Raw genomic sequence first — 25,456 nt, 5'->3', positions numbered from 1 at the left:
GCCATATTTAAGGATGTTATCGAAAAGTTAAGGCAGCTATGTACAAACCTTAACTTCTAAGGAAAAAATAACAGTCCTAAGGATTTTTCTAAGGTTAAGATTTTGATGAATACAAACTTAGAAAATTTCGCCAAGTTAAGGGAAAAACGTAGAAAACTAAGGAAAATATTTGTAACCTTAGGTAATTTTCACCTTAGGTGCTTTATGAATACCGGTCCTGGAGCAAAGCAATATCATACAGTTGCTATTAAAGAAGTCTTCTAACAATAGTAAACAACAACTTAAACTTGAAATGCAAAAATTTAAGAAAACGCTCACATATGATAATGTTCAAAATATTTATGTTTATAAACTGAACTAAAAACTATTATATATGTTGAAATATAACAAGGGTTCTTTATAAGGTCTAGAGCTGAATGGGTACTAAATGGTGAAACAACACGAAACTCAAAACATTTTTGTAGCCTTGAAAAATGCAATTATACAATAAAAACTATTACCAATAAAATTATCGAAAATCGAAATGTCCTTGTAATAGATAAAAACATTATTTATAAGAAACCGCCTTATTATTGTTTTATACCAATCCAAAATTTAGACGTGAACGATGAATGTTTCAGAAGTAATGTTGAAGAAATAGAAACGTTCAAGTTCACAATTAAATAGTAGAGAAGGGTCAATCACACCAAAGGAGGCTTATTTTGTTTTGTTAGTTGTTTAAACATGGCAAATAATACTAGCAAATGTTCATCCGGTTTTTGGCCAAACGTGGGTACCTTTGTTTGCAGAGCTCCTAATCGTGCATGTATAAGTTCAAATGTAGATATCGCTAAATCACAAGATATAACTACCTGCAAATTGAAAAACTTTTACAGAATCGGCGACCATTAACCTTACTAAAAATGTATATAAAATCGGCTTTGAAATCATTGTTAAAAGGCTTTTTATATATATTTATATATACATTTACCTGTATGAGCTATGGCCAAACTGGTTAGTTCATATAAGAGAACACAAGACTCATTTAAGATATTGTAAATTACCCAGATGCAATTACATCCCGGGTCAGCTGTTTTTATATATTTTGGAAAAGCCTTTGATTTTGTGTCATGGATATATGCAAATTGGACTATTTCGTGGTTAAAGTTCGGTCCTGATATAATAAAATGATTAAATGTATTTTATAAACACCGGTTATCGGGCGGGTTTCCGGGTTGAAAATTGGTATGTATCCGATTTGTGTCTTATAAAATGTGATTGAAGACATGGGGATCCGCTAAGTTGATACAGATTCATACTTTGCGCTTAAATGCAATCTATTTAATTCAAATCAATTAATCAGATTAAGGGAATACAAATTTATGAAAAATGATAGAAATTGTCAAAATTTTGAAGACACTTGTGTACCTCTGAATTACTCAGCACCATCTCTCAAGGGAGACGGAAAACTACAACGGGCGAGGCATGGTATGGTATTGCGCAAGGGGGGTTAGAGGGTTAGGGTTAGGGTTTGGGTTAGTGTTAGGGGTCGGGTTAGGGTTTGGGTTAGCCTAAACCCAACCCTAACCCTAACCCGACCCCTAACCCTAACCCTTACCCTAACCCTTTTTTGGGGTTATCACCCCTGACCATGCCTCGCCCGTTGTAGTTTTCCGTCTCCCATCTATAAATGATGTATTGTCAAACTCCACACACTAATCAGGGTTAAAATACATATTTAAATAACGAAATTAGTCTAAATAGGCAACAAAGTTTATATCAGAAAGAATCAAAACAACAATGAAAACTTAATTGGAACCAACAGATATTTAACATTTCATATTGATTATAAAATATATTGAACTTAATTATTTTAACAAAACTGTAAAATAACAGCCGATAGGAAGAATTCAAATTATTAAATATTTAGCAGTATCTATGTACAATTATCTATGTGTGTCTTTCCTAATCGACCAAAGGATCTGTAAGCAGAGATCAATGAACTGTTTTTTTGTGATTTTTAGCTCACCTGTCACGAAGTGACATGGTGAGCTTATGTGACCGCGTGATGTCCGGCGTCCGTTGTGTGTACGTGCGTGTGTGCGTGCGTGTGTGCGGGAGTCCGTCAACAATTTGTTTGTGTAGACAGTTGAGGTCACAGTTTTCATCCAATCTTAATGAGATTTGGTCAGAATGTTTATCTCGATGAAATCTGGGTTGGAATTGTATTTGGGTCATCTGGGGTAAAAAAACTAGGTCATCAGGTCAAAAACTAGGTCAAATAATAGAAAAAACCTTGTTAGAGAAAAGAGGTCGCAGTTTTCATCCAATCTTTATCAAATTTTGTCAGAATGTTTATCTTGATGATATCTGGGTTGGGATTGTAATTGGGTCATCTGGGGTAAAGAAACTAGGTCACTAGGTCAAAAACTAGCTCAAATAATAGAAAAACCTTGTGTAGACAGTAGAGGTCACAGTTTTCATCCAATCTTTTTCAAATTTGGTTAGAATGTTTATCTTGATGATATCTGGGTTGAGATTGTATTTGGGTCATCTGGGGTCAAAAACTAGGTCACTAGGTCAAAAACTAGGTCAAATAATAGAAAAACCTTGTGTAGACAGTAGAGGTCACAATTTTCATCTAATCTTTATTAAATTTAGTCAGAATGTTTATTTTGATGAATTCTGGGTTGGGATTGTATTTGGGTTATCTGGGAATAAAAACTAGGTCACCAGGTCAAAAACTAGGTCAAATAATAGAAAAAACCTTGTGTAAACAAAAGAGGTCGCAGTTTTCATCCAATCTTTATCAAATTTGGTCAGAATGTTTATCTTGATAAAATCTGGGTTGAGATTGTATTTGGGTCATCTCGGGTAAAGAAGCTAGGTCACTAGGTCAAAAACTAGGTCAAATAATAGAAAAACCTTGTGTAGACAGTAGAGGTCACAGTTTTCATCCAATCTTTATCAAATTTGGTCAGAATGTTTATCTTGATCAAATCTGGGTTGGGATTGTATTTGGGTCATCTTGGGTTAAAAACTAGATCACTAGGTCAAAAACTAGGTCAAATAATAGAAAAACCTTGTGTAGACAGTAGAGGTCACAGTTTTCATCTAATCTTTATTAAATTTGGTCAGAATGCTTAGTTTGATGAAATCTGGGTTGGGATTGTATTTGGGTCATCTGGGGTTAAAAACTAGGTCAGTAGGTCGAAAACTAGGTCAAATAATAGAAAAACTTTGTGTAGACAATAGTGGTCGCAGTTTTCATCCAGTCTTTATGAAATTTAGTCAGAATGTATATCTTGATGATTTCTGGGTTAGGATTGTATTCGGGTCATCTGAGGTAAAAAACTAGGTCACTAGGTAAAATAATAGAAAAATTGTCAACAATTTGTTTGTGTAGACAGTAGAGGTCACAGTTTTCATCCAATCTTTATGAAATTTAGTTAGAATGTTTATCTTGATGAAATCTGGGTTGGGTTTGTATTTTGGTCATCTGGGGTAAAAAAACTAGGTCACAAGGTCAAAAACTAGGTCACTAGATCAAAAACTAGGTCACTAGGTCAAATAATAGAAAACCTTGTATAGACAATAGAGGTCACAGTTTTCATCCAATGTTTATGAAATTTGGTCAGAATGTTTATCTTGGTGACATCTGGGTTGGGATTGTACTTAGGTCATCTGGGGTCAAAAACTAGGTCACTAGGTCAAATAATAGAAAAGCCTTGTGTAGACAATGAAGGTCACAGTTTTCATCCAATCTTTATAAAACTTGATCAGAATGTTTATCTTGATGACATCTGGATTGGGATTGTATTTAGGTCACATGGGGTCAAAAACTAGGTCACTAGGTCAAATAATAGAAAAACCTTGTGTAGACAATAGAGGTAACAGTTTTCATCCAATCTTTATGAAATTTGGTCAGAATGTTTATCCTGATGACATCTGGGTTGGAATTGTATTTGGTTAGTCAGGTGAGCAATTCAGGGCCATCATGGCCCTCTTGTTTGTGGAATGGTAAACCACGAATTGTCAAAAATATTCATATTAAATAATATACAGAAGGAGATTCAATTATAATTTGTTTTCTTTTATCTCTCTGAAAGGCTAATGGATCTATAGAGTTGCCAATAGTAAATGAAAAAATGATGAATATTGTTAATACTGTGATTGACGTTTATTAATTATACAATTGTGGAATTCGCTGTCCATAAACATTAATTAAAGTCAAATGAATACTGAACATCAACGAATATTTCGTTAAGAATTTTGTTAGATAAAGTTTAACTAAAAATATCGGTTTTCCTCATAGCAATCGCAAACATTTTAACGCTAGATGTGGTATGGTAACTTAGATTTAACGAGATACATAATGTTCGTTTGTATTTTGTATTGCCGCAATATATTCCATGTGAAATTCCCGCGACGATATCCACAATTTACGAGCGAACGCGAGACTGGCTTCGGCAGCGTCTGATGGACGACGCAATTATGAGAACTGCATTTTCCTTTGCATTATTAACGCAATGACAAGGTACATAAACGTCAGAAATTCGTATGACAATAGATATATGAATTACTTTATCCCGACTAGCCTAGTATACACAAAGGGTACACAACTTGTGTATACAATACTTATAGAAGTATAGAGTATAGCTAAATGGTCAAACATTTTTAATTTTATTGAAAAAAAAAGAATTGTGTCGTATTTTAATATGCCTTTTCGTAATATATGAGGCACGAATTTCCAGTGGTTTCAATTTAGAATTGTACAAATAACTTAAGATAAAAACTCCTTATTTAAAATTGGACTTGCCATCAGTGAGCTGTTACTTTTATGAATCTGCATGTAAAACTACTCAACATATTATTTTGAAATGTAATTGCCATGTGCAGGTTATTTTAATTATTTGCGTTAAAGTAAAGAATGAGAACTGTTTTACCCCTTTTCCAGTAGTTGTGATAAGTGACCTTAATGAAATTATTTAACAATACGAATATTGCATACATTGCTGTGTAAAGTCGTTTGATCTTAAAATGTTATATAATTTGCTTTGCATATATTGTTTGCAAATTATGTACGATGTGGAGAGGGATGCCCGTGAGCCAAACACACCTTTTGACGACTAAAATAATATATACTCAGTGGAAAATAAATTATATTGTTTTGCGTTTGTAAAAGTTTACAATTGTATTTATTAAAAAGATGTTTGCTCATTAACGTAGTAACAAAACATAAGTATACCGTGTTTTAAATGTGCGACAAGAGGTTTGGAATTCGTCAGATATTAAATAACAATAAGTTAAATAAGTTACGAGCGTTTTTTTGTCTAAGAAATATTTTGTTGAGGTCGTTATTTTACTGGTTTTATAAAAGTGTATCTGTATATGTGATAACGGTGAACGGTTGGTTTATTATGAAAGAAAACAACGAAACTTTTAATCCCTTATTCTGAAAACTAAACAATTTGAGTTTTAAACATATAGTGCAACCATTTTGCACTATTTAGGAAACGGGCAGCGGCTCAATGAAGTATGCTAAAAATCTACCCATGTAACGTTTATATAATTTGCTGTGTTTTCTGAGTTGTGTTTTGAAATAATGTTTTTATTCCCACATGTGTCAGCAAGTTCCAACTTACCTCACCTTAACGAAGTCGGTCATCGTATACGCATGCCCCTACATCCTGTTTAGTTTTCTTTACGAAAAGTTTCGCAAACACATACAATGTCAAAATAATTGCATAAAATAAAATTACAAATTATTTCTTATTGATTCATGTTTTAAACATTAAATATTGCGCGAACTAATAGTACAGTCAATTTTTAGTTTATTTTTTCCAGAGGCCGCAAAATGAGTGGTCGTCTGAGTTTCCGCTGCGTAGACTGGCGCCGCTGCATCACCCAACCAATGTCTTAAATACGAAAATGTAGCTGCCATAGCTGTCACGTGCATGGTTAAAGTTTGTTCTTAATTATTTGTGACATTCTCTAGTGAATTTGGCACAGGATTGAGCCATAAACCCGTTAAAGGCATAATGTCTCCTGTGAACTCGCAGACGGTCCGTGCAGGTACGTTGCTTTTGTAGCTGCCGCTTAAGTCTAACTGCCGTCGCCAAAAAGCCACGGACTGTAAATTATTCAAGCTACAAGCTGCATTTCTGGTGGGTCAGACAGTTTTTTGTTTATGAAGAGCTCATCATGATCAAGCTCTGTCTGTTTTGTTAATGAAAGGTATTCGGCTACGACACCGTTTGTTCACTTTCAGTGGATCACATTGGGCGTATTGAAATCAGTTGTTTCCGCTTACGAGCTTTCGTGTATATATTTTGCGTGAATAACAACGGGATTTCAATTATCATGTCTAGTAGTAGTATTCAGTAATGTTGTTTTCTTAAGTGTTGTGTCTTCATGTTGACAAGAATAACTAACTAGCAAAGTAAAGTATAGATAAATAAGACTAGTGGTAAATACGTATATTTATTATAAAAGAATATAGGATAGCAAGATTTTAGTATCCTGAGCAGTATATAGATTAACCATAGTCTTCTAAAACTAAAACAATGTGGGTTGCCTATAAGTGAATATGTCATGGCATGCTTGTTAGGTTTGTCAATTAATTATAAATAATATATTATATGTAATTTTTTACAATCACCATTTGAATAAATGTTATTGTCACAATCTTCAACACATTACATGTAAGCCGTTCAAGTTATTATACTATTTACTCACTATTTAAGTACATCAAATAATATAAAAAGGCGTGCTTGCAGCATGTTCTATTTTACTCATTGAGGTTGTGTTCTAAACTTTCGATCAAATATGGCCGAACCCCGCTAACTTTGTAACACTTTCTCGACATTCTTTAAAGTTAATTTTATCTTCATTTTACAAATTTCAAATGTCTCATAATCCGTGAATATATTCATTTATTCAAACCTTGTAAGACTTGTTCTATATCATAGATATCCCTCACTGTAAATTCGTGAATGGCTCATGCCTACTATTTAACGAGTATCTACAAGTATGAAATAACGTCTCCAACTATTTCCGTTTATACAAAATTTAAAACAAGAAGTCATGTAACCGTTCTTTCCAATGTGTTTGTATAGTTGATATTATCATTTTATAAATAAGATACTTATTCGATATGGTATTATACATTTTATATTATATATTTATATTTTATTGTGTAATGAAACTGTCATTAAATCAATAATTGTCATTACGAGAGGGGATTCCATAATGTATCTTTAGAAATTTCATGCCTTGTTTATATGAACCAAAGTAGTTCTAATTACTGTCTTTGTGGGGAACACAAAACACTACTCGTGTTTCACTACATGTTAATTAGCTTGCGTGTGTCGTTTTAACACTCCATTTTACTAAGAAATGAACATATCACATTAACAATTAACATACCATGTGTGTACTTGAGTTATTCCGTATATAAAATTTGTTCATTGTTAATATTTAGAAATGTACTTTGAACAGCTCTCTGTCTTTTAGCAACGTTGTTTTACCAGTTTTCTGTTTTCAAACACCTATATTCAGCACGCATCACAAACTTACCAGTTAGTATGGGTCATTAAATATTCTAAAAGCGAATATATTTGACAATTATACAATACTATAACCAAATCAAGTTCACACTTGAAAAGATTTCTTCTTAATGCTTATACAACATGAAGCATATAAAAGTCACAACAATATCAGTTTACACCACTTACAAACATATAAACTAACACGTGTTTATCTTATTATATAATAACAGTGTTTTGTTCAGAGATATTCAGTCAGTTTGAATACAGGAATCGTGTTTTTTGGTAATGTAAATAGACAAACACATTAAGATTCATTTTTCAAAAAAAAAGTTACAGAAACAATATTTTTAGCAAACAAGTACATATTAATTTCGAATAACTAAAAATCTGAATCAACACACAATATGCGGAATGTCAGCTACAAAATGTAAACTTTAAAATCGCTCATGTTTAAAGATATAAAACTTCAACGTCAGATGACAGGTGTTCAATGTCCGTTGTAGTGGTCCGTGAACCAACTTTGTGATTGGCTTGCTTCAACACCGTTTTGGGATGCAGATGATTCGGACTAGTATTCTGGTATTGACGCACATCGTTATTTCTTCTACTTATAGCTGTGCTATTCTGCAAGTTCGGTGAATAACTAGGGCTTGCGGTCGGTGTGTGTGATTGATTGTTAAAGTCTGTCCTCAAGTAGTTGTTTTGCGCAAGGTTAAAATCGCTCATCGGAGAAACTTTTTTACGGGTTATTAAACGAATAAATTCACTTCTGAATTTGGTTCCACTGAGACAATACAGTAAGAAATTCAAGGAGTTGTTGGTATACATAAGCATATTAACAACTGCCCACCAGAAATCCAGTTTCGCCTTTGTAGCATCATCTGCGCCCTTGGTCCAGTATGCATAGCGGCCGATCAGATATATACTTACTGGCAAAGTGGTCACAAGAAAAACAATGTTTAGCGTGAACAGCATTGCTGTCATGGACGACTGTTTGGCATTGCGAATTGCCTGTTGCTGGTCACGCGCTCGATGTGAATTGGTAGGTGCAACCGTAACATTGGCTTTCTTATGACTGTTTAATACTTTGAACAATATCAAAACGTTTCCGATTACAATAACCACAAATGGGATAATGCAGAACACACACATGTCGATCCACGGCCAGACGTTTCGGAAAAAATACGTGTAGCTTTGATCGCTCGTACTGCATTTATCTTCAATTGGATTTATGTTTGTGTCGTTTTCAATGTGATACACCATACCGTATAACATATGCGCATTAATAGCTAATATGAACACGCCTACTGCCAAAAGAACAGCAACTGCAGTCTTTTTCGTACACACTGTCCTAACGCGATATGGCAGCCAAGCAGAGACCACTCGATCGAATGTCACAATGATCAGAGTCCAGGCGGAAAAATCCAGAGAACTATACACCATCCACATGTTTATTTTACATCCTGCCTCACTAATATTTCGAACGTCAGTGTTAAACAAGTATATCAACCACTGTCTCAGAAGGCCCGAATACAGAACAAGTAGGTCCGAGCACGCAAGAACTGTCAAGAAAAGTACCGTAGTGGAGACGCGAATGGAGCGACGAGTGAGGATCAGGATGAAGAGGCTGTTCCAGATGGTTCCAAGCAAGATAAGTATAGGTGGAACTATCTTCCAGATGAGGACACTCGCTCTGTAAAGACCGAGCTGCTTATAATAGTCGATATCCGTTTGGTTGCACATTTGGAATATCCAAGTTAGTGTACTGTTAGTAATGAAGTTAACTCCGCATAGGCATTATAAATTTCGATGTGTGTGTTCATATTGCGTTTTGAATGGGTTTAACAACGTTGTTAACTTCCTTTTAATAGTTTGTATAGTTCCGTTTGATAAATAATAATAACAAATGTATTGATTCAATTTATTGTGTAGTTTTTCCCATAAATGCTAACTTCCAGTCATTGTGATTCAAGTAAGTATTTTGTTTGAAGATCATCAACTGTGTAGCGCTGACAGTTGTAAGTTATCTTACTGAATGATGAATGATGAAACTGAGAACTCATATCTTTTATTTTTGTGTAAAATGCACGATCGTTAATACGCGTATGTAATACACAAGCTATATAAACCTCTGTAAATTGTATGATCAAATAGCAGTCTGGCATCTTAAAATTATCTGCAATGGATAAAACAAAATTTATGCACCAACAGTTTCATATACAATACCATTAAAGCTTAAATTGATTTCACATCTTATTGTCTTGGAATTGTGTTATAAAGTTGATATATTATATAGTCGGTCTATTTCATCGCTGGCGAGGGTTAATGACTTATAAGTATTCCACAGCATCGTGAACTATCGTACAGTGGATACCTCAAAAAAAGCCCTGCTGATAATTTCAAGTTGAATTTTTTCACAAGCAAATCTTATTAAGATACATAAGATGTCTGTTGAAAGAGGATATTTTTCTAAATGATAATGCTATAAATGCACATACGATAAGTCAAAAGTGATTCCAGTATTCATAAATAGTCATGAATATATGAGTATAAACCAAATTGTAATGTGAATGGGCAGGCATTTCACATCCATTTTTATAGTATAATTTTTAGTGTTTGACATTCGACGTACATCCGGTAGTGGTTTTCCGGAGCAACGTCGTAAACTGGAATAAAAAATAATTGCTACCGATCAATACATAATCTTACAGAGATATATCTGCCGGACAGTAGTCTAAAAGGTATAATAAACTAATCCAAAATGAAAATACATAAATGCTTTTAAAACATGCTTACGTAAATTTGGATTGCAATAACTCAGTAAGTAAACTTGATAACTTGGTGATTGGTTATTAACATGTATTTCTGTTAATTAGGCATCCTACATCAAAATATGTTCATTTTGCATAACCTTTCGCGTTTTGTCTACCATACATACAATGATTATACGGACACTTTGATACGTGCATGGCGTTTTCTCTGAACCTTTGAAACACAACACATCATCTGACCTCACTTTAAATTGCCATTGACCTACTGTTGTACTAATCCAGAAGATTCAAATTTTTGGTTAAGTAAAAGTGACGCGCTTCGTTGAATATTAATACTGCTATTAAGACACTCACATCACATGACGTAATGTTTATATCACCATACATCTGGATAAATTTATCATATTAAAATTATGTCTGAAACCAAAATGACGCGTTTCGCTTAATATATATACCGTTTGATATCTTTTGCATGGGTCAACATGTTGTCCATAAAATAAAGAGTAACATCCATTAAATCGGGTAATTAATCGTTGAGGCGGGTTATTGCTTAAGGAAATTTAAACGCATGATCTAATATGTTAATCTTAATCGTTATAAAAAGTTTAACATTAATTTTAGATGTTTAAACAATTACACTTTCTGAACACTATCTTTCCTTCCGTAGTTTTCTCTTTTCAAATGTACATGTAGATAAGTTAGACTATTAGTAGAAATAGTAACATGTATGTCTAATGTTTACTCATCTTCTGTATTTGTCCATAAATATATTGCTACTACAACAGCAACACTTATTGATGATTTTACCTAATAGGAATTATGCAACACAATAAACAGGCTGGTCAAATGTCTGCTTTGGTCTGTTTACATAATTCTGGTTTAACTACAATATAAAATTAAGCTATGTTCTTATATTTTACAAGTAATTCAACCGTGCAAACAATGTTTGCGTAAGGGTCTTTAATTAAATAAAACATTTGCTGTCGTTGTGTATGATAGTGGTATACTTATCTGTTATCAAACGTCTTCTTTCGTATGCTTTCCTGATTTAATATATATTACCTATTCAAAACTGTCAGCCTCTAAATAACATCTGCTGTTGTATATTTATTTTTGCAAGGCTTTTAAACATAGCAATATAAGAAAAGAATGTAAGAATTTCATAAAAAAATGTCCTAGAGTGCCGGGACAATCACAACATTTGCATTTAGAATCTGGTATGAATCCCCAACGGCAAATATTTGCTGGGGATGGTATGAGGTCATGGACTGACCTAAGTATGAGAAAAAGTCTGATGAATCTAGTGTGTTCCATGTTGACCGCGCTCCCTGTGTTTTCATGTCTACCGCTCTAGCATCTCTCTTGTTTCTTTCTGCCCTCCTGTCGTTAGCCTGTATGTATTTTGCATGGATGATGGCGCGGCTCTCTTTCTTGTCTGTTAGCCTCCTAAAAATTGTTTTGTCGCTCAAACTCCACTGACGTCCGACATCAGTCAATCATATATTGTCCCTGTGCTTGAGCGATATCTCAGCTTGACTGACAGTATCTGTAGATGATACCATTACCTGCCGGTGTTGGTAACAATGCCTGCTTCTCGGATCTGATAATCTGGGGAGTCTTTTTGGGTGAATAACAATTCCGTCTTGACTGTCTTGAATTTTTCCAGTGAGGACAGTGGAAAAAGACTTACAGTACAGTCGTGCGCTGGAAAAAAACTGGAGGGGTATTGTTTTTTTGTGTGCATACATTTTATTTTTGCCGTATAGTAATTCATACATTCAAATACAATTCATGAAAAATCGTGCAACATACATAGCAAATAATAAACACGTATATGTAGGGTGTGTATAGCCATAGGGGTAGTAATCCAAAATGTATATACAACACATGTTTTAATTTCAAATTCGGAAAAAGGAAAGAAAAGAAAAATACTGTTTAATTATACTTCATAGATTGAAGATTCACATTAATAGATATAATCATAGTTTCGATCATATCCCATTCCTGTTTAACTATTAACTTATACTTATCTTTCATTTTTAGCAACAAAAAAAACAAAGAAAAATCAACAATATTGGTTTTCTTATTAAAGTAAAAGTAACAACATCGGTTTACTTATAAAAGTAAAGTAACATGTCATAAAAGTAGAGTAACACATGTATGTGTATATAATTTTTTTCTTTTTATAAAATAATATGCACATTAGGAAGATGAATTATTTAATTGCTGAGTTGCATTATGTGTATTAAATTTAAAGTGCAGATTTAACAAAATGCAGATGTGATGAACTATACATATATTAGGTGTTATGATTAAGAAGGTAGTTGCAGGGGATATCTGAAAAAGTTTCGACTAATGACCAGTTTTTCGAATCTTCTTCTGTTTTATTGTAGTTTTGCATATTTCAATTGTTTGTTTCATGCTATTTACAAGGGGTATTCTTAGCCACTTCCTTAGGTGCGGCTGGTGATCCTCTCTAAGGCTTTTATTACTGAGCTTGAAACGTGTCCCATACGCGTGTCTCTCCGAGGGCCGCATTGATCAGACGATTCATTCCCATGATACAAAGTACCACTTAAATTGTGAATCGGGTGACAATGCATTTCTCCAACTTCTGCCAGTCCGGCAGCTGGTCACCAACGGTGAAACGGAGTTTGATACTGTTCAGGTAGTTCCTGATGATTTTCTTGGTACTGGCTGGAACATGGTGGTGATGAAGGGCAGTGTAAATAGGAGGGAAGGAACCATATGCATCGTCGAGGTCAAGTCGGACGACTGTGATGTCCTTATTACCTGCCTTTACTTCTCGTATGAGTAAGGTGATCACACTGGTGTGTTCTACACAGCCTTTGGAATCGAAAAGTCTCCTTTCTGAACAGATGTGTTGATGTACTTGTTGCGTTTTAGGTATGGCGTACGTCTTCTGGCGACGATAGCGAAGAAAGTCTTCTCTTGCACATTTACAGCGAAATGGTCCGGAACAGGTCGATTTTCTTGGCGTTCTTAATCTTGGGTGTAAAAATTACTTCTGCATTCTACCAGGTAGCTGGTACTGCGCCTTTCCTCCATTCCACCTTCAGGATTATTCATAATCGGTTTTGTAGACCAGGGCTCACCTTGTGCACTTTTTCGAACAAACACTTGCCTTTTCGATGACGCCCTTTACTTCCCCCCAGTGTAAGCTCTGATTTTATGAGTTTAACCTCTTGAGGTGCTGCTGGTACTATGCGAACACCACAGCTTCATAGAGTGTCGTTTCTACTGGTGTTGGGATGCGTCACGTTATGGTATTGTTCTATTCCACTGGAGAACTCATGACCACTCTTTTCTAGTAAATAACGAGCAAACTTGTATTGGTAAGCATTGAATGCCGCTCCGTTGCCTTCCTCGTCGTATTTTCCGCTTTCAAAAGAGATTTCAGCTGCGTTCGCGCTGTATTCGTTAGTTCAGAGACGATACAGCGATGAACTCTCTCTGTACCGTCGCTTAACCTGTCGGAGTTATCGTATCAGGTTCTCAATGCGGGTTTTCCGCCTGATTTGTCTCGGAGGCTTCTTGTGGTTTTGCTTCCTCTAGCCAAAACCGTTATGCTAAATTACTTATGTTTACTTGTGTAGTAGCCGGGTATGGACGTGTTCTTTCAAGAACAGCTTCATGTCGTGTTTCTTGACGGCGGACGAATTCAAGTAGTTCCATGAAGGGGCCCTATTCATCAACCTCTGGTTCCCGGAGGACATCGTGTGCTGTCTCGAAGCAAACGAGTTTCTCAGTAGTGGGTTGACTCCTTGACTGTGGTATTCCGGCGTCTCACATACTGTTATATTTGTTCAGTTTAAAATACCATTAATTAGAAAAACACATTTAAGCAATAAAACACATTACAAAAATATTCTAAGTTAGCCGAGCTGATGTAATTCATATTTCTTTTCTCTTTTATATGTTGTTATTATTTAAACCTTGTTGTTGTATTTTTTCTTTATACGCGGGTCCTGCTTATTTCATCTTAATTGACGCAATTGCTTTTACATTGAATTACCCTTTAAATTCTTTTTGTTAACATGTCTCCTTTACATACCTTCTTTAACTGGGAAAAAGAAAGTATAAAACGTGTTTCAATCTTTAGATAAACAATTTGTGAACTATTCTGTATTCAATATACACATTTTGTTTGTGAGCAATATAATATAAGAGTAGGATAACCAACGAAACTTAATTCTGCTGGACTTATATCTGGGAGAAACCAGGTTGACACACTAACTACCTATGGGTAGAACTCTGATGGAATGAACAATTATATCACAATTTTCCCTAAAATTGACACGATATGTAACGCGTCGTTCTTTTTTGTTTGGACTTTAACTGAGTATCAGACCCAACTACAGAATACAGTTACTATAAAACTGTGAATTGAACAATGCTAGACGAACAGTTCAAAATCATATTGAAGAACGCAATCAACTTTTTGAAGCGGAACAAATACAACACACACTCATGCAATGAAAAATAACAAGGGTCCGCCTTACGGTCGAGAGATGAATTGGTTCAATATGGTAAACAAAACGCTGCAATATTTTCAATCTAAATAAGGTTATATCCTGAAATGAAGAGACTTACAGCTAATGACATCGAATACTTATTGTTACAATCGGAAGACGACAGTTTTCAATACTCCTGGATGGCTTTACAGCTTGTCTTAATGATGCTTTAGATGTATTGTAACACTTAATTCAGTACTCAGGGTTAAACATTAATTTCGACAAAACAGAAGTCGGCTGAATAGGTCAAAATAAGTTTAGCTCCGATAGCATTAAAACAAAATGGTAATAAAATTGGAACCAACGCGCATTTGACATGCTTGGCTTAATATTTCACATTTGATCTAAACAAACATAGAACTGAATTTTATTGAAACAAAGGTTAAATAAAAGCCTTATTAAAACTGATTTACATTTGTTTCATCAACGATCGTAAGATTTCAAATTATTGAAACTTATGCATGACCATAATTAACTATCTTTTTTTCTTGCGAAATCCAACACATAATTTATAAACAGAGGAATATTAAACCATGAACTAGCAAAACTAAAAATATAAAAATAAGCTTCAAATATAAGTATCTTTTTTCTTTCGTCAGTCCTTTTACGTGCTCGTAGATGCTCAAAATTTTGTGACTGGAAATTGAAAATGGATAAATAGTGTTAATACAATTTTTGATTTCCATAAATTATATAACAGTCACTATCCTAAAAACTGAATAAACAGGATAACACATAAATTTTGGAACCATGTAATCATTTGTTGAACTGTGTAGATAAGATCCATTTAAAAATAGCTTTTGCTTCAAACCCTATCAATCTATAAACCAGACAAAACAATTCGCAACAACAGCGTTTTACAAGGTTTGAGAAGGCGTTCATTTTGTCGGGGGCGTGATTCAAAATTTTGAACGTTTAACCATTTTCTTTAATGATGATTTTTGCAAAGTAAATAATTTCAATCAAAACCACTTATTTTTGTCTAGAAATTATAAAGGCAATTACAAAAAAACATGACGTTTTGAAGCTCTTCTGATGCATTCTTTACGAAGCCGCGCATTCCCACTAGCTTACGGCCCATCTTATCGAATACAAAGGGTTTACGCTCTATGTATGACGAAATTACTGTCTTTGCCGAGGTGTATAGAAATATATTATATTTAATTATTTTGAAACAGAAGCATTGCAACATATCAAGATATGCCTCTTCGTATCACTCGGGATACCAATTTACTGTGGTTTCCATGAAGAATTGTTTATAAAATCATAGGTACAAAACCCTTGATTACTTATAATTAGATAGGCAACGTTAGCCAACTGTAATTTCTGTCAAACTTAATTTGAAACTATCCAAAATACATTAAGAGAATGTACGCATGACACTCAGGTTATTATTCTTTGTTCTAAATATGCCTTCCTCTATACTGGGACATTCAACTTCAAATAATCAATTACATTTCACTTTGGTTTTAATTAAAATGTGTATTTATAATTATTACGCGCAAAACTAGACTCAATTTAAAAGCAGAATACTCGTAAATATCCTTGCATTTCAATGTGTTTCAGGAAATGCATGTACATAATTTTGTTGATTTTTGTCAAATCAAAAATGGAAACTATTGTTTCCATAATTCCAGAAGTAGTTATAAGATGTTTTGTTTGGTCAATTACTGTTATAACAAATGTTGCTTATATCGTCATGTAAAAACTGTTGATGTTGTATTTATTATAATGTATTGTGTCTTTAACTCTGTACTGTTGTGGGTTGTGATGCCCTAGAGCCCAACATAGATATTTACCAGGAAAATAGAAACTGTTAACACAAAATAAATTATTTTTACGCTTACACTTGTAACAATTTATTATGATTTAAATATTTCAAAATTAATACGGAAAACTATAATACACTTACATATATATGACTGTATCATATACATGATGCATAATGCATTTAAAGCGTAACTTGTCATTTAGAAAATGTAATTATATATTCAAATATATGTATATATACAGTCCTCAAAACAAAACAAAGCTATTTGGCTCAGATGACAAGATAAATATTTACAGCAAAAAACAGTATGAAAAAACAAAATGTGTCTTTAACATTTTTATGTAAACACCTGACGAGCACTATACTCAGGAAACGTTTCATGTCGCAAAATCATATTTTAGAATAAACTTAGCTAACACACTATTTTCAACTTATGTTTTGTAAATAGCGATAGAAGACATAGTCAATATATAAATGAACACCAAAAACAACAATGCTTTACCGTTTTACAGTTTATCCGAAGTAGTTTACGCTGCTGTTTATATCGCATCCAATAATGTAACTGTTTTGTCGTATACAATGCCCAATAACGAAGGACATCATAGACACGTCATCCTAACATTTACATATGTTGTACAAATATATACAATATATGTGAGTGTGTGTGCGCGAGCGTGTGTGTGTGTGTGTGCCTACGCGGTTGCGTGCATGTGTGTGTGTGTATCAAACTGTTGACAATTGACATTTCTTTTTCCATAAGTGTATTATTGACAATATCCCACAAGTTGCTTTTCGTTTGAACAAGTCAACTGAACTGGAATCGCAACCTGTAAATAAGATTATACAAAATCTCTATTTACGTAATAACTATTAACGCTGACTGTATTGATAGTACAACAACATGCGCTATTCCTTTATTGGCATTAAAGCTCCTTTCATTTTAAAATGTAATTCATTGCACTATTATATAATTAGTAATGCTCCGCGAAAAACTATATGTTCCCAGCATAGCTTCAATATATCTCTGACACAATAACAGACAAGATTTGTCGACATTACAATTTAATATAAAGGATTATCATTATTGTTCCATTTTTCTTTCAGGAAATGAACCTAGCGGACTTAAAATAAGGCTTGGACGTTTGTTAGAAATCCGTGTACGATTGTTTCGTCAACGTTTCCTCAAAGCGAATATTATTTACTACCAAACATTACTAAAGGATGATGATAATGTTGCTGCTGCTGCTGCTGATGATGATGATGATGATCATGATGATAGTCGTGTTGGCAGTGGTGTTTATTAAACACATCTATTTATTAAGCTTTTTTTCTAAGCTGAATGTTATTCTATTAAATACCTATACCGAGGGTATAACACAATTGATAGTGTATCTTATATATAAAATAATTGCGTACACATTAATACCTTGAAATATCGTCATGTATATCAAGTATCAAGTGTATTAGAGAGTCAAGTTACGTTTGACATTATTAACTGTTGCTTTGGCAACCTTGTTTCTGGGGAGTTATACTCGGTTTTATGCTCGGTGTACGCGACGTTGTATTTATTCGATATTTTATCTCTTGCATTGCTACAATTTATCAACAGAGATGAGGCTTCTGTTTCTTCTCCGAACATACATTTCACTTGGGAAAAAATTTCATTTTGAACTATAATGATTCACTATTGTAAACAACGATATTTTATATGCAAAAAGTATGTTTAGATAATGCAGTCACATGACTGGCTATAAATTGAACAAAGCACAAAGAACACATATTTGTTGAACAAAATACATATGGTTGACTGTGTTTAGATGTATTAACATCAAACATTGACCACGTAAAGCAATTTTTGAGGCCATTTAATATTCTCCACTTTTTGCAGACATAACAATTAAAGTTTGATATATAAGATGGACATTAAAATTAAGAATATATACCATTACACGTTTGAACATGTAAGTGGATTTGAAACACTTTTCTCATTAGACTAATAACGTCCTCAAAGTACAATATAGTCGTTAGTGGAATGTACATATACAAAAATCGCACATTTGTTGTAGTATTGGTGCAACAAATTATAACAACAGTATTCCCTAAATTAGTAATATATTATCTTACTTTTAAAATATGACATATCCTCATACATTCACCGATATATTTATTAAAAAATACAGTCGGAATAAAACCACAATGCAAACGAAATTATGAACGTATATTCCCTAAGCTTGGTATAATCTTTTTTAGTAATTGACATGATTTAACTTACATTAAATTGTATGACTTACTGTCTACGGCCATAGTTGTGGTTATTACCGGATTCATTCGTATTGAGTGCAAAGCCTCTCGGTCATACACCCAAGGCTGTTTGGAATACAATGCCTTTAGAGAAACGCCAATGAAATGTATAGCTATTAATAAACGTTAGTACATTAATATGAAGAACGAGCGACTTCCATTGTTAGATTCGTTGTATACTTTTAAGTTGTATACTTTTGTATTTAAATTTGTTACATACTCGAATAAAATAGTAAAAACACAACTATTTTCCTTATCATAACAAACCGTGTTAGGTTACATAGTTGTGTACTGACAGTTTAACAAAGACAATGCTTTGTATAATTCCGTTGCGTCAAAGATTTGTTTGAATGCTTTCAACAATGAAAATACGAACATTGATTATTTCACATCTTTACAAATATCGTTTCCAGTTGAAATGCGAACTGTTATTACGATACTCTTGGGGACGATGATTTCTTTGAGGGCTTTTTATTGCATAAACATTAAATGATACTTAATCCATTAATCGTTTTAAGATGAACATAATGCAGATATTCTTGCCTTGGTTTAATTCTTCTGCGCTTCCATTGGATATAAAGTATTATGTTGTTCCGTTTATATGGTCATAACATAAATAGTTTTAACTTTGTTGCTGTTTTTTGTATTGTTAAATATCATGGTTGTATTGTTGCGTTGCAATAACCTTGATTATTGTTAATGAATAAATAGCGACACTTTTTAAGCCGGTCTGACATTCTTTGCATTGGTATTTCCAATGCAGTAAAAAAACATATTTGTGTTTGAGTTTTTGTTTGTGCTTTGTATGGCGAATCGCCGATTGTTTAATATCAGTAAAAGATCGTGGTGACTAGAAATATATTTGTGATGCAATTCGTGACAAAAGCCCACGCCTGCGTCATAAATATGATTTTCTGCAAATCCCGTATATCTACGGATGCAGCGATAAGTATTTACCTTAGTTTGTAACATAATGATAAAAAATAAAAAGCTCATAAGGGACTCCCTCATGCTTTCTACTATGGAATGTTCAGAAACCATACTTTTGTTCAATGTCTTAAAAACATGACAAATAGTTATAGTTACTTGTTATAATATGGATGCGATAATTGCATCAACAATAGATAAGCTGTTTTCCATTACCTAAGAGCCTGGTGCCCTTCCTGGACATCCCTCTGTACTTTACATCCGTTTACTTGAGAAACATACGATTAAAATCAGTTATTTGACATTTTATCGATCTCAGACACATGACTACCAAAACGTCCCACACACAAGATCTGATGTTCACCAATTTCCACCCACCTGAAAGAAAATATCGGACTGGAGACTGCCACGGTGGTGTCTTAGTCTACATTTAAAGAAATTTATCTTGCAAAGACGCACTGATCTCGAAGTCAGCCAGAACTTTAATATCAATGGCCAGGATCCTTACAACAAACAAAAACAGTATTGAAACCAATGCGGCCTCTACCAAAACATTAACAAACATTCACATTCAACTGTGCGTTTCTCTTCAAAAATTGACATAGTACTTACATCTGATCCTTACCTTATTCACTCATCGGGGATGGTACCCTGTCTTGAACAAAATATAAGATACAACGCGGCCTCTACCAAACCATTAACAACCAATCACATTAAACTGGGCGTTTCTCTTAGATACTTGACATCGTATTTACATCTGATCTTAACCTTATTCACTCATCGGGGATGGTATACACCTGTCTTAAATAAAATATAAGATAGTACTGCCCTATATTTCGTCTTACTAACCATCAGAAGGCACATGCACGCACATTTAAGCGCCATTTATGGCTTTTCGATCAGGGCAACTACGAAACGCTTAGCGAAGTTATTGCTAACATAGACTGGGACGCAAAGAAGCATAACGACCTTAATATCTATTCAACAATTTGACCGAGTACAAAATATCTACGGCGAAAAAAAATATTTCAAACAGACTTATAACAATTCGCCCTATTGAATCTCCCTGGATAACAACTCGCATAAAAAATCGCATTCGATTTCGTCGACGGTCGTTTCGCAAAGCCAAATACACAACCCTTGAACGAAACTTGTGTAAATTCAGGACTATGCGAAGTTGTTGCCGAACTGAGACGCACAAAATAATCAACCAAGAGAAGTTGGTTCAAAAGCTTCAATCAAAGCCAAATTCTAGACCATAGTGATCATGTTTGAAAATCTTTATTCGACCTAACACGAAATCATCTATACCATCACTTATCCATCAAAATTTAATTACTGAAGAAAACATGCTAAAGGCTACTGCCCTAAATAACTTCTTTACAGCACAGATCAAACGCTCCTTGACAAAACAGAAGCACCTAACGTAAGCTAGTTATCTACGTATCAACAATACGAAACTCGTAGTTCTCTCGGGGTTACCTTTAAACAAAGGTTCTGTCCCAGATTCAGTTAACATGTACAACCGCATCCTGAGAGAAATTTCAACCGAACTCTCTGTTCCTCTAAGTGATATTTTCAATACTTTCAAAACAAACATTATTAAAGTCAGTAGACTCATCTTACCCAGCCATTTATCATCATATCTCTTTGCTAAACCTACTTGGAAAGGTATTATAAAGGTTTAAAAGAATAGTATTTAAACGTACATTAAATTTGCTTAACAATCATCGGATCCTCTCCCCTTTACACTCTGGATATTCCCTGGTGACTCAACAATACAACTACTCATATTTATTTATAACTTCTTTACCGAGCCCATCGATTCTGGAAAAGAGATATGAGCTATATTGTGCGATATTAGCAAAGCATTCGACCGTGTATGGTATAAGGGATGGTTGTTTACGCTTACCAATATATGCAGAAGAGGCAGTCTTTTATCCTGGTTCAGATCTTACCTTATAAACCGCAAACAGAAGGACGTTCTCCCGAACGCAAATTTTAATTGGTCATTTATCAACGCTGTAGTACCCCTGGGCTCAATTCTAGGGCTTATTCTGTTTTTAATCTTCATAAATTATATTGTATATGATGGTAAAGCAAACATCAGGTTACTTTCCGACAACACTAGCCTTCATGTTGTATTCCACAATCCAGGCAACGCTGCAGACACACTTAAACCCGATCTCGAAATAATTAACAAATTAATTAAAACATGGCCGTCTGCTTTAAGGTAGCGCGCCCATAATGGGAACCTATCCAAATATAATCTAATGTATTAGTTTCTTAATCAGCATCATTGCACTAAACTACATGCACATTTTAAGTAGGCTTTCCGTGCTATAAAAAATTATACTGATTTTCTTTTCAAAACCACCCCCACATTCCATAATTCATCCAGATTTCCAAATATTGGCATGCAGTTGGTGTGTACAGATGCAGTAAAGATGTTTAAAGATTAAACAACATGAAATAAGTATTCTTTTACAGACATTTACTTTTTATAACTTGTTATCTATGGAAGAGCGCCATGAAATGGAAGTGGTTTCAGCCAAGTAGAAATTGGGTTTGTTAAACACAAAGTGTCATAAAATTGAAAATAGCATCATTTAAGTTATATTTTGAACTTAGTTTTTATAGATACACTTTATACTGCCAAAACACCAAGAAATAGACAGATTTACCGTTTACTTTTTGAAATAAAAAGAAAAATGCAACATGCATGATTCGTATTTTCAGCAGTAAATCACCAAATTTAGCCATAACGTTGTTTTAATTTTTAAAATTGAAGAGTGTGCATAACACTTGCAACATATTTAACAATAAACATAGCTTATATGCTATATTAAATCAAATTACGTTAGAAAAGAAATAAAACGCATCGCAAAAAAGTATGCGTTGTCGGCAGGATTCGAACCTGCGCGGGAAAATCCCAAGAAATTTCAGGTCTATCGCCTTAACCACACGGCCACGGCAACTTTATACAGGCTCTTTAATCTTCGAAGAAATCGCGGGAAATCATTATGGGTGCGCTTCTTTAATCCTAAGAAAACAGAGTCAATTATTATTTGTCGCAAGAAAAGCCCAACTCAACATTATTCTGTATGTATGAATAACGTCGCCTTTAGCGCAGTCACAAAACATAAACACCTACGGCACAACTTTACAAATGATCTTATATGGGACACCCATAATAAGTGCATTGTTTATAAGGCCTACACAAGAATAAACGTAATGATACGTTAAAATTTAATTCAGACCGTTCCTAATATGAAACCAAATACTTATCATGTGTACGTCCCTTGCTCGAATACGGAGATGTCATTTATGACAACTGCTAATTACAATAAAAAAGTGTGACTCTTTAATGTGAAATACTGTAATAAATTACTTAAGTGGTGTATTGCTGAAGGGCAATGGAAAGAAGAGTAATTACTCGTAATATATCTACAAGTAGACGCAAAATGAGGCCTGCGGATAACTTGAAATGAAATCTCAAGATTATGCCCAACCAATTAGCTCGCCTGCAATATATTTGAAGCTAAATTTACATCATAGTTAGTCATATGTACCATTTAAAAACATAACACAAACGTGATTTTTGTTCTTATAAAACATAATACTTTGAACATAAAACAATTAATAATCATTATTCGTCTAATAAAGCAATTAAATTCCAAATAATTAAAAATGTTTCCAAATTACAATTAAATACCTTTATGTTAAACGCATAAATAGTTTTACTTGAAACAATGCATAGTAAACATTATTATAACGAAGTGTAGTTATTAAGAAATAAATTCAGCGCGGATAGCGTAAATGTTTTTAAATAAATGTGTGTAATTGTATATGTGAATATATTTATAAAAAATGTGATATATGTTAGCATTTTAAATATATTCCAAATACAGTTTAAAAATACTGTAGTTTAAATAAATAATAGTGAGACGAAATTAAGAAATTAGCTACCTGAAATAAAATTCAATATGTAAAACCAACGTCTTTCAGAGTAAGCAATACGACGGCGTTACAACTACAACTAACCTGATTACCCAAATCTAACTCCAAATTAATTACGCACGAAAGGATTCGTTAATGAAGAAACACTACAAATATCAGAATATCTTGAAAATCTTGTTGTTTTGTCGCAGTTGTTCATGATATAATATGCGCAAATATGCAATGCGCACTAACATAGAACCATTGTAATACAACTTACAATATAACGCTCCGTTCCATTTCAAGAGTTTATTAATATTTATCACAGTTAAGTATAAATCTTCCGAGCTGTTATTCCGTTTCACACTGATTGAAGTCATGTACATTAAGCATTAAATTGTCGATAATATTATGCGAGGAGAATATCTACTGAGTTTCGCAAGCAAGTAACATGTTTTATTCAACTCCGCATTGAAAACAATACAAAGGACCTGTCAGATAACTAGTGTGATTTCAAGCAGCAAACAACTTGATAAATGAGATCTCGTTCAATTGAAAAAACACATAGATGATATATAATTTTCTTTTGCGCCGTACCATTAGGTTTTGCAAAACAGTATTAAAGTAACAATATGTTCGATTCCTGCATTTAAATGCGTTATATGCCTTATGGTCGACCGTGAGCCAAGAACATTTTGCACCCGCCCGGGGGAATTTTGTAGACCCTATTTTTTAAATCCTCTATTTCCCCCCGAGTCTAATGACACAGTCATTGCAAATGGCTAACAGGACGTTGCTGAGAAATTTGACTTTAAAATACATGCGTGCACAACGTTTTTTTTATTATATATTTTTGTTTAGGTTACCTTACATACACAATGCAAACATGTAAAGAAAACAGCTTATCTTAGTATCCCTTAATTAAAAAACGTGTTACATATCAAAACCTTCCTCTTATGTTATATAATGATATTTTCGAGCAAACATTTGAGTGACACATATATATAGGATCTGGCACGAGTTGTCATATCATACCATATTTTATTAAACGAGTTCAGGAATTGTGTTAGAAAGCGAGCCTTTGTCTGGAACAACCTCAGTTATCAGTCCTTCATGGCTTGTAAGCAGACAGCATCGTGTATCAGGACAAAATAAAATTTTCGATCCTAAAGTTGTTCTGCATATTTGTAAATGCTCCATTGTTCAAATAATAATTTTAGAAGCTGTATTTGTTAAACTCGTGTGAAAAAAACTTGTCCAGTCCTTGCGCGTTTTCGGTTTTTGCACCTGACAATAGAAATGTTGGTGATGTAGCTCGACGTTTTCTTTCAAATGAGTTGACTGTAGTTTCATGATAAGTATCTGTGATAGAATCACAACCACACTTTGGAAGATGACCAAAAACCATCTTGGCTTTTTCTTCAAAGATATCAGGGACTGAAACTAGGTTGTATAGTACTGCGTTGCCATCAATGGCACTGGCAACATCAACAGCTGTTTCCAAAGACCAAGGTACTGGAGACAGTGGATAAGAAAGTGTCCGTTCAAGATCAATTTCATTCTGAATCAAAAGAAGGATCAATTGTGCAAATAGGTGGCGTTCAGCTTTAACTTAAACCAGATTGTTACTTGATCTTCTAATTGTCTTACTCACTTCTGATGTAGCAAATGTCTTAAGTTTGT

At 33.9% G+C, this 25,456-nt stretch overlaps 1 non-coding gene across 1 annotated transcript; it reads right to left on the bottom strand.

Annotated features, from left to right (window-relative positions):
- Positions 1–22,730: 22,730 nt before the first annotated feature.
- Positions 22,731–22,812, bottom strand: Trnas-uga (transfer RNA serine (anticodon UGA)). The gene has a single exon. It is a non-coding gene; the product is annotated as a tRNA-Ser (tRNA).
- Between the last annotated feature and the right edge of the window lie 2,644 nt (positions 22,813–25,456).

Source organism: Dreissena polymorpha, chromosome 3, assembly GCF_020536995.1.
Source record: "Dreissena polymorpha isolate Duluth1 chromosome 3, UMN_Dpol_1.0, whole genome shotgun sequence".
Taxonomy (NCBI): Eukaryota; Metazoa; Mollusca; class Bivalvia; order Myida; family Dreissenidae; genus Dreissena; species Dreissena polymorpha.
This window is presented reverse-complemented; position numbering and strand designations above follow the sequence as displayed.